Source organism: Fukomys damarensis, unplaced genomic scaffold (genome assembly GCF_012274545.1).
Source record: "Fukomys damarensis isolate Sample0158 unplaced genomic scaffold, DMR_v1.0_HiC HiC_scaffold_1, whole genome shotgun sequence".
In the NCBI taxonomy this organism is placed as follows: Eukaryota; Metazoa; Chordata; class Mammalia; order Rodentia; family Bathyergidae; genus Fukomys; species Fukomys damarensis.
This window is the reverse complement of record NW_022900913.1, coordinates 55,984,624-55,996,615: the sequence shown is the minus strand read 5'-3', so window position 1 is coordinate 55,996,615 and position 11,992 is coordinate 55,984,624. Positions and strand designations below refer to the sequence as shown.

At 38.2% G+C, this 11,992-nt stretch overlaps 1 long non-coding RNA gene across 1 annotated transcript in view; it reads left to right on the top strand.

Moving 5' to 3' along the window:
• Positions 1–6,086, top strand: part of LOC109118379 — a 37,302-nt gene extending 31,216 nt beyond the window's left edge. Inside the window, exon 3 of the long non-coding RNA XR_002025702.1 lies at positions 6,036–6,086. This is a non-coding gene — a long non-coding RNA (uncharacterized LOC109118379). The remainder of the gene's footprint in view (positions 1–6,035) is intronic.
• The last annotated feature ends 5,906 nt before the right edge of the window (positions 6,087–11,992 follow it).

Genomic DNA, 11,992 nt, shown 5'->3' with positions numbered 1-11,992 from the left:
CCAAAAATAATAAATTTAGATGGTCTGATTTTTTTGAGTTCTTATTTATTATAAATATTAGTCCTTTGTCTGAGGAACAGCAGCAAAAATTTTTTCCCCAGTCTCTTCACTCTGTTGGTGGTTTCTTTTGCTGTGCAAAAGCTTTTTACTAAAATGTGCTATCAGTTGTTCTTTGTGATATTTCCTGGTGGCTGGGGTTTTGTTCATGAGTCCTTGCCTACTTTATGTCCTCAACAGTTCCACCTAATCTCTCTTCCAGCAGATTTAGTGTTTCTGTTTTAATATTTAGATCTTTGATTCATTTTTATTTTAGGGTTAGTGTGTGGTGAAAGATACAGATCTTGTTTCAATATTCAGCATGTGGAAAGCCAGTTTTTCCAGCATCATGTATTAAAGAGGCTATCTTTCTTCCAGTGAAGCTTTTTGGCTCCATTGTTAAAGATAAGGTGGCTAAGTATGTCTGGAGTTGTTTCTGCATCCTCTAGTCAGTTCTGTTGATCCTCAGATTTGTTATTTTGCCATTACCATGCTGTTTTTATCATAGTAGCTTTGTAGTATAATTTTAAGTCAGGGATTGTGATGCCTCCAGCCTTGCCTTTGTTGTCCAGAATTGATATTGCTATTCTAGGTTCTTCTGGTTCCAAATGAATTTTAGGATTGTTTTCTCTTATTCTATGAGATATGCTATTGGTATTTTGATTGGGACTGCATTAAATATGTATAACAATTTTAGAAGTATGGCCATTTTCACTATATTCCTGCTTCTTACCCAAGAACAAGGGATATGTTTCCATTTTCTGATATCCTCTTAATCTCCTTTTTCAAAGTACTGTAGTTTTCAATGTAGAGATCTTTTACTTCCATCATTAGATTTATACCTAGGTATTTAATTTTTTTTGGAATGCTATTGTGAAAGGGATTGATTCTCTAATTTCCTGTCTCCATGAGTCTGTCATTCATGTATAGGAGGGCTATTCATTTTTAGCATTGACTTTGTATCCAGCTATGTCATTGAGTTTGGTTATCAAATCTAAGTCTTTTGATGGAATTTTTGGGATTGTCCATGTAGAGTATCATATCACCCACAAATAATGATAAATTCACTTCTTCCTTTCCTGTCCTTATTCTTCTCATTGCTTTCTCTTGCCTAATTGCTCTGGCTAACGTTTCTAGAACTATACTGAATAAGAGTGGTTACATCCTTGTAAGATTGAAAGCTTTCAGTTTTTGTCCATTTAGTATGATGTTGGCTGTTGGTTTGTCATAGATGGCTTTTATCAGATTGAGATAAGGATCATCTATTCCAATTTGCAAGGTTCTTTTTTTTTATCATGACTTGGTGTTGGACTTTGTCAAATGCTTTGTCTGTATCTATTGAAAAGATCATATGGTTTTTATCCTTGGCTTTGTTGATGATGTTTTGCTGCATTCTGTTTGCCAGTGTCTAATTGAGGATTTTTACATCTGCATTTATTAGGGAAATTGGCCGGTAGTTCTCTTTTTGGTTGGATCCTCTCTGGTTTGGATACCAGGATAATGCTTGCTTCCATCTATGACCATACCACCCTGAATGCCTGAATGTCAGGCCTCATTAGTACTTGGATGGGAGGATAATGCTTGCTTCCAGGAATGAATTTGGAAGTATTGCTTTCCTTTCTATTTTATTAAAGTGTGATTTCATCTTTTTCTTTGTTAATTACAGGGATTTGAGTCTTTTCTTTCCTTTTTTTAAAAAATAAGATTGGCCAAGGGTTTGTCAATTTTATTTAATCTTTGAAAGAACTCTTCAATTCATTGATTCTTTGTATTGTTTTCTTGGTCTCAATTGAATTAATTTCTGTTCTGATATGTATTATTTCCTCCATCATATGAGCTTTGGGCTTGATTTACTGTTTTTCTAAAAGCTTGAGATTCAACATTAAGTTGTTTATTTGAGCGCACTCTGTTTTTCTCACCTCTATAAATTTATCTTGTAGAACATGCATCCCATGGGCCCACTTCTCTCCTTCTCTTCCTCACATTGCAATATTCCAGCATCTGGATACCAAATCTCAGAAAGGCTGTTTCTCTGCTACTTGCCACTCTGCCATCTTTTTTTTTTTTCAGCTTTAATTGAGTTTATTGGTACATTTTAGGGATACAGTACAGTTACATTAATTGTTGGGATTTTGTACCTCTACATGACAAGTCTTGATTCTCATTTTTTCCCCTTACCCCTACCCTCCCTTCACCCCCCCCTCCACTCCCCACACTCTGGCACCTTAATTAGAACTCTGGAATTTACTTCCTACATATGATTATAAGACTCTTGAGGGCAGGAATTGGGTCAAATTTGTTTTAATATATCCAGCATCTACCATGGTGCCAGATTAATAAGTACTAAGTAATAATTACTGACTGTTGAGATTAATACCCACTAAAAAGATGCATCTAGGACAGCTATGTCTAGGACAATAAATTGAAAAGTTATCTTTTACAAAATTATCCTAAAATTAATTGGAAGGATAAAGGTTTAATAGTAGTCAAAATTTTGAGAAATGTTAACAAAAAGGGATGTAACTAGCTCTAACAGATATTAAAACATATAAAATTATAAAAATTAAACTGTTGTGGTATTGGCACAAGGATAAATAGATAAATCAAAAGGTTAGAAAGACCTGGGTGTATACCAGTAATAAAGATGGTACTTTAAATAAGTGAGGTAGTAAGTCTCATTCAGTAAATGTTAGAAAAATCAACTATCCATTTGAGTGAGGAAGTTAAATTTAAAATCTTATCCACACCCTGCAACAACAATTTTAGCTTAAGTAATGGTGAAAAGTGAAATATAACTATATAAAATGGTTTGGGTGAATATTTTTTAAAGGCTTGATATGGGGAAGGACTTTTTAAGAATAATCCTAAAGGAAACCATCAATTTGACGACATAAAACCAAAACTTCCTGTGTTGAAAAACAAAGTCAAAGGACAAATTTGTGCAAATGTTTGTATATGACAGAGGTTTAATATCCTAGGTAAATAACAATTTCTAACATATTAAGAAGGATAACTTCCCAGCCAGGCACAGTGTCACACACTTATAATCCTAGAACTCTGGCAGGTTGAGGCTGGAGGATCACAAATTCAAGACCAGCCCTAGCAATTTAGTGATTTAGGAAGACCTTATCTCAAAATACAAAAATAAAAAAAGAAGGGCTGGGGGTGTACCCCATTGTGAAGTCTTAAGTTCAAACTCTAGCACTGAAAAAAGATACTCCTGAAAAGAAGGCAGTACAGAAAATGAATGTGCAATTTACAAAGAAAAATGTTTCAAATACAGATGCAACACAAACTCAATATCATTCAAGGATATGTAAATTTTATGGCAAGGATTTTAAAAGAATGTAGTGCTCAAAACTGACAAGGACACGGGTAGTGGGTAGCTTCTCTGCCAGGAGGTGGGGGAGAGAAAGGTCAGGTATAAATTGAGGATAGAGGGCCAGGGATTTAGCTCAGTGGTTCTGGCACCTGTCTCACAAGCACAAGAACCCGAGTTTGATCCCTGATACAAGAAAGAAAGAAAGAAAAAAAGAAAGAAAGAAAGAAAGAAAGAAAGAAAGAAAGAAAGAAAGAAAGAAAGAAAGAAAGAAAGAAAGAAAGAAATTGAGGATAGAGTGTGGGAGAAAGGAATAGATCATAAGACATGGATACCCTAAGGCCCATCAATCCCTAAAGAGGTTGGGCACGGTGTGAATCTTGGCTATCTCAGCTGGAAACCTGATGGATGTTCTTGATAGGATAGAAAATTGGACATCAGGAAAGCAGGGGGAAACAGGTCAAAGAGCGTGCTAAAGACACACAATTGCTGATGCTGTCACAGTAAAAGCAGATTTCCTTTCATTTTGGGAAAACCAGCAATGATTACATCAGGCATCATTCCACGTCTCATGTGTGGTCCCTTTCTAACAGGACAGGCCTTGGGCCTCCCACTCTTTGAGTCCCTTGCTAACCCTTGATAAAGGTTCTGGGATAGAGGTGGGGGGAATAACCTGCTTACTATTTCCTGGTCCTACAGACTGAGAGGAAAGTTCTGGCTTCTGGTAAAACACTAATGTGTTCAACTCCCAGATGGCCTCCATCCAGCTCCCCAGCTGTGCTGGCTAATGCATTGTGGCTTACACAAAAATCGGAGAGTATGTGACCCCATCTGGTGAGGAAATGGGGAATAAAAGATGGGCAAACAGGAGTCAACAGAGGCCTCCTAAGACACACTAATCACTCTGGTCTGGCAGAACTGTGTTTGAGCAGCTACCAAATGCTCAAGGCTGTCAGAATTTGGAGATCATCTGTGGCCATCATGCTAAGGACGTAAAAACCTAAAACCAAGAGACCAGGGCCCCAAGTACATACACACATGGAGAGTAGTGGAGGTTTGCATTCTCTGGCTGACACTGACACGTGGCATTAAGTCAAGTGGCTCCTGACATTTCTGTTGCTGCTACTACAATCTTCTTTTTCAGAAGTAGTGTGGAAATGGGGTGCTAAAAATTAAAATAAAGAGGCAAATCAGTATCAGAAATGGCAGATCAAGATCCTAGTTTCCCCACTGCTACCTTCCTGGAAGGTACTTCAGTATTACCCACAGGCCTTGTTAAATTCAACTTCAAGGACCCTACTGTCTTGTCAGCATGTGTGGCTATGAAGTACCATAGCTCGAATGGCTTGTCAATAACAAGAATCTAGTTTTCATGGTTCAGGAGTCTGCAAGTCTGAGGTCAGGGTCCCGGCAGGATCAGGCTCTGGTGAGGACCTCTTCAGAGAGGCCAATTGCTATTTTCTTACTGTATCTTCACAAGGTGGGAAAGGGGGCTCTCACAGTCCCTTTTGTAGGGGAACTAACAGCATGAGTACCACTAGGCACTTCCCAAAGGTGCTACCAATACCATCCATTTCCGGTTTCAATATCTGATGGTGAGGGAAGTTGCCCATTCAGGCCATCACACTCAACCTCAGAATTTCTGAAGTAGGAACTGAGATACATTTCTAACAAAATCTGAGGTAAATCTGAATGATGTTGCGAGCCTACACTATTGACAGTTACCCCGCTAGGTAATTTAGATGTCCTGGCCCTGTTTCTAGGAATTCCAACTGAAGATTGATTTTTTTTTTAACTTTTATATCTGCCAACACTACATAGACCCTTCCCCTCTAGTTTTTAAAGCATAACATCCTAAAGAGGGTTTTGTTTCTGTTTCTGTTTGTTTGTTTTTTCTACGTCAGGGGTCAAGCCAAGGGTCTCACACATGCCAGTCCACTATTCCACCACAGAACTGCATTCCAGCCCTAAGAAGGGATTCCTTAGCTAGAACAGAAATGATGGTCAGTAGTCCTGGACACTGGCTGCACTGTAGAAAAATGTTGGAAACTGGAAAAAAGGGAAGAGAAGAAGTAAAGAAATCAGGAAACCCAGGCTTCACATCCAAGATACTCTGATTTGATGGGTCTGGTATGTGGCCATGTCAGGATGATATTTTGAAATCTTTCCTCTGACTGTAATCTGTACCTAGGGTTAGGAGTTGCTGGTCTTGGCACTGGTTTTTTTATTTTGGCTGTACTTTAGAAGCACTTGGGGAGCTCTAAGAAATATTGATGCTTGGTCCTACCTTCAGGAAATCCAATTTAATTTTAATAGGATGCAGCCTGGGTATCCAGAATTTTTAAGTATCCCCAGGTGATATGTCTCAAATGCAGGTAAATTTGAATACACACACGCACACACACACACACACACACACACACACACACACACACCCTGCAGCTGGATTTAAAAAGTCAGGTCGCAGCTTGCCCCACTCTCAGACACTCCCTACCATGGTGGTTCTCAAAACGTAGCTCCTGTACCAGAATCAGCCTCCCCCAGGAAAATTTTGGAAGCAAAATCCACAGGCCATACCTCAGACCTAGTGAATCTGCAGCTTGTCACAAGCCCTCCAGGGGACTCTGCTGCCCCCCATAGATAAAGACAGCTACGGTATCATTGTTGCTCTCCTCCTCAGACCACTCCAAGCAAGAAGCAAGGACAATACCAAACCCCAAGTCTCCAGATGAGTAAGGCCAAATTTTCTGGTGTGACTGAGTTTTTATGTAATCTGTAAAGCTTTTGTTGGCTGTGAATTGATGGCATGGTATTAGAAGAGACTGTTGTGGGCTGCAGCTGCAGTCTTCTTGGTCAGCGTAACAACAAAGAGGTGGCAGAGGAGCAAACATGTTCCTTCATTGTCTGGAACATAAAGTGAGAGAGAGTGTGAAACATGGGAGGGAGAAGGAGGAGGGCAAGTGTCTGTGCTGGGGGAGGCCAGGGAGGACCTTGGCTTGGGACATGGTTCTTTCTTTCTTTTTTAGTCTTTATTAAACTTATTGGTACGTTTTAGGTATACAGTGCAGTTACATTCATCACTGGGATCTTGTACCTATACGTGACTTATCAGGTTCTTATTTTTCTCCATTCCCCAGCCCTCCCTTCACCCGCTCCACACTTACCCATTTACAAAGACATTGTTTCCATGTTTTTCCTTTTCACATAGTTTTTCTTTTCCCTTTTTAACTTTCCCCTACCCCTCCCACTTTCTCTATTCTTTTAGACTTTTCTGCCTATTACATGTCAGTTATACATTTTAATCCTTATTTACACGTTTACTTTTTCACACCAGAGAAACTGTTTGGTATTTACACATGTGTGACTCATTAATTTCACTTAAGAGTATAGCCTCAATGTTCATCCACTTAGCTATAAATCTCTCTGGTTTCTCATTCTTTATGGCTGAGTAGTATTCCATTTTATATATAAAAAAAAATCCCACACCTTCTTTATACAATCTCCAGTTGGTGGGCAATTAGGCTGTTTTGAAATTTTAGTTATTAAAAACTGTGCCACTATAAACACAGGTGTGCATATATCATATGTGATATGATTCTTTTAATTCTTTTGGGAAGATAACCCAGCAGAGAGATAGCTGGGTCAAATGGAATCTCTAATCCTAGTTGTTTGAGGTATCTCCATGTTGATTTCCACAGTGGTTGCATCAGTCTGCACTCACACCAACAGTGGAGAAGGGTTCCTTTCTCCCCACAACCCCACCAACATTTGTTATTGGTTGATTTCTTGATAGCAGCCATTCTTTGTGGGGTGAGGTGGAATCTCAGTGTTGTTTTCATCTGCGTCTCTCAAATTACCAGTGAGGTTGAACATTTTTTCATGTTTATTTTTTGCTTTTACTTCTTTGTCTGAGAAATGTCTGTTCATTTCAGATGCCCATTTTTTAATTGGGTCTTTATATTTGGGGATCTGATTTTTTTCTTTTAGTTCTTTGTCTAAGGAACAGCTGGTAATTTTGCCCCCACTGTGGCTTGTCTCTTAGCTCTGGCAGTGCAGAAGCTTTTTAAAAAGATGAGTTCCCAATTATTGATTATTTGTGCTGGTTCTTGTGCTACTGAGGATTTTTTCATAAAGTCTTTTCCTATGCTGATATCTTCAAGAGTTCTACCTAACTTTTCTTCCAGCAAGTTTAGTATTTCTGTTTTAATATTTAGATATTTAATCCCCTTCAATTTTAGTTTAGTGCATAGTGAAATATGTGGGTCTGGTTTTAGTCTTTGACAAGTTGAAATCCAGTTTTTCCTATACCATTTATTAAAGAGGCTATCTTTCCTCCAGAGAGGGTATTTGGCTCCTTTGTCAAAGATGAGGTAGCTGAGTATGTCAGGAGTATTTCTGCATCTTCTAATCTGTTCTACTGATCCTTGGGTCTGTTTCTTTGCCAGTATCATGCTGTTTTTATCACAGTGGCTTTGTAGAATAGTTTCAAATAGGGGATTGTGATATCCCTGCTATGTCTCTGTTGCCTAGAATTGTTTTTGCTATTCTAGGTATCTTCTGATTGCAAATGAATTTTTGGATTGTTTTCTCTAGTTACTGCTGGTATTTCAATAGGGATTGCATTGAATCTGTATGGCAGTTTTGGAAGTATGGCCATTTGCAGTATATTGATTCTTCCTATCCAGGAACAAGGGATATTTTTCCATTTTCTGATATCCTCTTCATTTTCTTTTTTCAGAGTGCTGTAGTTTTCAGTGTAGAGGACTTTTGTTTCCTTTGTTAGATTGATTCCTAGATATTTCAATTTTTTGGATGCTATTATGAAAGGTATTGTTTCCCTAATTTCACTTTCAGTGAGGCTGTTATTTGTGTACAGGAAGGCTATTGATTTTTGAGTGTTGACCTTGTGTCCAGCTACACTACTGAATCTTTCAATCAAGTCTAGAAGTCTTTTGGCAGAATTCTTTGGGTCTTTTATGTAGAGTATCATATCATCAGCCAATAATGACAGTTTAACTTCTTCCTTTCCTATCTTTATTGCTTTTATTTCTTTCTCTTGTCTAATTGCTCTGGCTAATGTTTACAAAATTATATTGAACAGGAGTGGTGATAGTGGACATCCTTGTCTTGTTCCTGATTTTAGTATGAAGGTTTTCAGTTTTTAACTATTTAGTATGATGTTGGCTGTTGTTTTTTCATAGATAGCCTTTATCAAGTTGAGATAAAGACCATCTATTCCAATTTTCTGCAGGATTTTTCATCATGAATGGGTGTTGAATTTTGTTGAATGTTTTTTCTGCATCTATTGGGAGGATCATATGGTTTTTGTCCTTGATTCTGTTAATATAGTGTATTACATTTATTGATTTATGTATATTGAACCATCCTTGCATCCCTGGAATAAATCCAACTTGGTCAGGGTGTACAATTTTCTTGATGACCCTCTTATTCTGTTTGCCAGTATATTATTGAGGATTTTTGCACCACTGTTCATTAAGGAGATTGGCCTGTAGTTCTATTTTTTGGTTGGGTCTTTCCCTTGTTTTAGAATCAAAGTAATACTTGCTTGCAGAAATGAACTTGGTAGTGTTGCTTCTCTTTCAATTTCATTGAAAAGATTAAAGAGTAGTGGCAAATGTCTCGTAGAATTCAGCAGTGAAGCCATCAGGACCCGGGCTTTTCTTCACTGGTAAATTTTTAATTACATTTTCATTTTCACTGTGATTGGGGTGTTCAGAATTTTTATATAATTCACGTGTATCTAGAAATCTGTCCATTTCTTCTATGTTCTCCATTTAATTAGAGTACAGGTTTTCAAAGTAGATATTGATTATCCTCTGGATTTTTGCTGAATCTGTTGTGACTTCACCATTTGTATTCCTAACTGCATGAATATGAGCCCTTTCTTTTGTTTTCTTTTTTTTTTTTTTGATAAGGTTGGCCAAGGGTTTACCAATTTTATTTATTCTTTTGAAAAACCAACTCTTTGATTCATTGATTTTTTTCATTGTTCTCTTAGTCTCCATTGCACTGATTTCTGCTCTGACCTTTATTATTACATTCCTTGTATAAGCTTTGGGTTTCTTTTGCTCTTCTTTTTCTGGGAGCATAAGATTCAGCATTAGGTTGTTTATTTGAGCTTGCTTTGTGTTCCTGTGGGCATTCACTGCTATGAATTTCCCATGTAAAACTACTTTCATTGTATGTTGTACTGGCATTGTCATTAAATTGTAAAAACTGTCTAATTTCTTCTTTAATTTCTGCTGTGAATTAGAGTGTTATCAGCACTAGAGAGTGAATCAGCAGAGTGTTATTCAATTTCCATATGCTTGTATAGTTCTTATGCTATTGATCTCCAGTTTAATTGCACTATAGTATAATAATATAAATGGGATAGCTTCAGTTCCTTGGCACTTACTTAAACATGTTGTATGAGCTAGTATATGGTCTATTTTGGAGAATGATCTATGTGCAGTCAAAAAGAATGTATATTCTGATTTTGTGGGGTGGAACACTCGGTAGATATCTATTAAGTTCATTTGTTCAAAAGCTTGGCTCAGTTCTAGTATTTTGTTGTTGAATTTTAGTCTATATGATCTGTCTATTTGTGACAATGGGGTATTAATGTCCCCACTACAATTGTATTAGTGCTTATTTGGTGTTTCATGTCCCTTAATATTTGTTTTGTATAGTTGGGGGCATTAGTATGTGGTGCATGTTTCTTGGATGCCAGTGAGCTTCAAGTTTGTGTCAGGTACAGGTCAAACCTGTTTTCCTGTACATAGGGACCTGCTTGCTTGCTAAGGAAGGAAAACTAGTGTGTACTATGTTAAACAATGAAAGAAAACCTCCTTTGTCACTTTAGAGCCGGATCCAGTAAAGAAACACACAACAGCCTGGAGAATATGGCAGTACCAACATCTTGTACAAAGGAAGCTTAGCCTGCATAATAAAGGACTGTTTCATATTCCCTTTAGCTCATTCTAATATGGTGCAGCCCTTGTTAGCTTCTGAGGATGCCAAAGTCCAAATGGCATAAAGCCAGTCTTCAAGGAGCAAGTGGTCTAGTAGGAGAGAGAAGCAAGCAAGTTTATTTCTGCAGCAAGTGATGATTGTCAAGTGAGTTTGGTACAGTGGGAATACAGAGGGGTGGAGGTGAGGTGGTCAGGGAACATTCCATGAGAGCAGACACTAGTGCTGGATTTTGAGAGGGAAGTAAGTTGTTTGGCAGTTGCCCTAGTCTGTTTTCTGTGGCTGTACCAGAACTCATGAGAGTGGGTAAGTTATAAATTAAAAAAGTATTTATTTACACAATTCTGGCATCTGGAAGTCCAAGACCCAGAGGTCACATTTAGCAAGGGCCTAGTGCAGCTTCATTTCAAGCAGAAAAGCAGAAGGACAAGTGAGAGAGACAAATACAAAGGGCAGACTTGCTTTGTAACACCCCGCTTTTGGGAGAAAGGCATTAGTCTGTTAACCAGGGCAGGGTTCCCATGACCTACTTACTGCTTTGAGTTCCTGCCCCCTCTCAATCCTGCCCCCATGGAGACTCATTTCAGCACGCGTTTCAGGGGGCATAAACCATATTCAAAGCACAGCAGTGATTGAGGTAGGTAGAGGATTTTCCACTTAGGCAGGGGTCCCATGGGGCAAAGTAGTATATCAAGCATTGTGAGCTCTTGGTAGCTCAAAATTATTAGCAGAAAAGTCATGGAAGGAAAGGAGCAGGGGATGCAATTATTACAGTTGGCAGAAGTGAGAATCTTTTTATATTTAAATTTCAACTTATGAAACTTGAATTCAGCACACAGATCTGTAGGTGATCACCAAAACCATTTGGGAAACTTCTGAAACAAACAAACAAAGCAAACTAAATGCCTGAACTCCACCGTGAGAGACTCTAATTCTGTAGGTGTTGGTGGGTCCTGTGATGTGTGCTTCTCAGGTGAGCAGGAAAGGGAAGGCTGACCAGGAGAGAAGAGACCAGGAAAATCAAAGTGGAAAGAGTGAGAAATGGTTCATAGCCACCTGGAGATTAATCCAAGAGAATAGTGGGATAACTAGGTCCTCTGAAGGGCAAATTTAGGTTTTTGAGGGGACAAAACAGGATAAGCTTTTGCGCCATCTTTATTTAATGGTTGGTGTTGCTGGCGTACACTGGAGCAATAGAAATAATCGATATCTTTTTGGGTTCCGCAGAAGCACCACCTGTGAATGAGTACAGTTCATTTTTACTACAAGATTCACCTCAAGTAGTAATGATAGCAGCAACAAATAAAGCATATATATTTACTATAATAACAAGTATGTGATAGTATTTGTTTTACCTAAAATTTGGTGATAATGTATGCTTACATTCACTTTGCATGGAGGATTGTCAAGCATGAAGACAAAATGAGTCAGGGGTGAATGATGGCTACAAATAAGCAAATCAGTAAAGGAGCTTAAGGTGGAGCAAATGTTTGGGCCAGAGATAATAATTTGCTGGAAGTTTTGCTAGAAAGCTCTGACTTTTGAAGCACAGTCTTTCATTTCTTTACTTTGAAAAGAGTCAACCATAGACTTACCAGTGTCTCATTTAAAACTGGACAGCTGGTATTGAGCTCTTAGCCCACTATGAAAATAGAAAACATATAA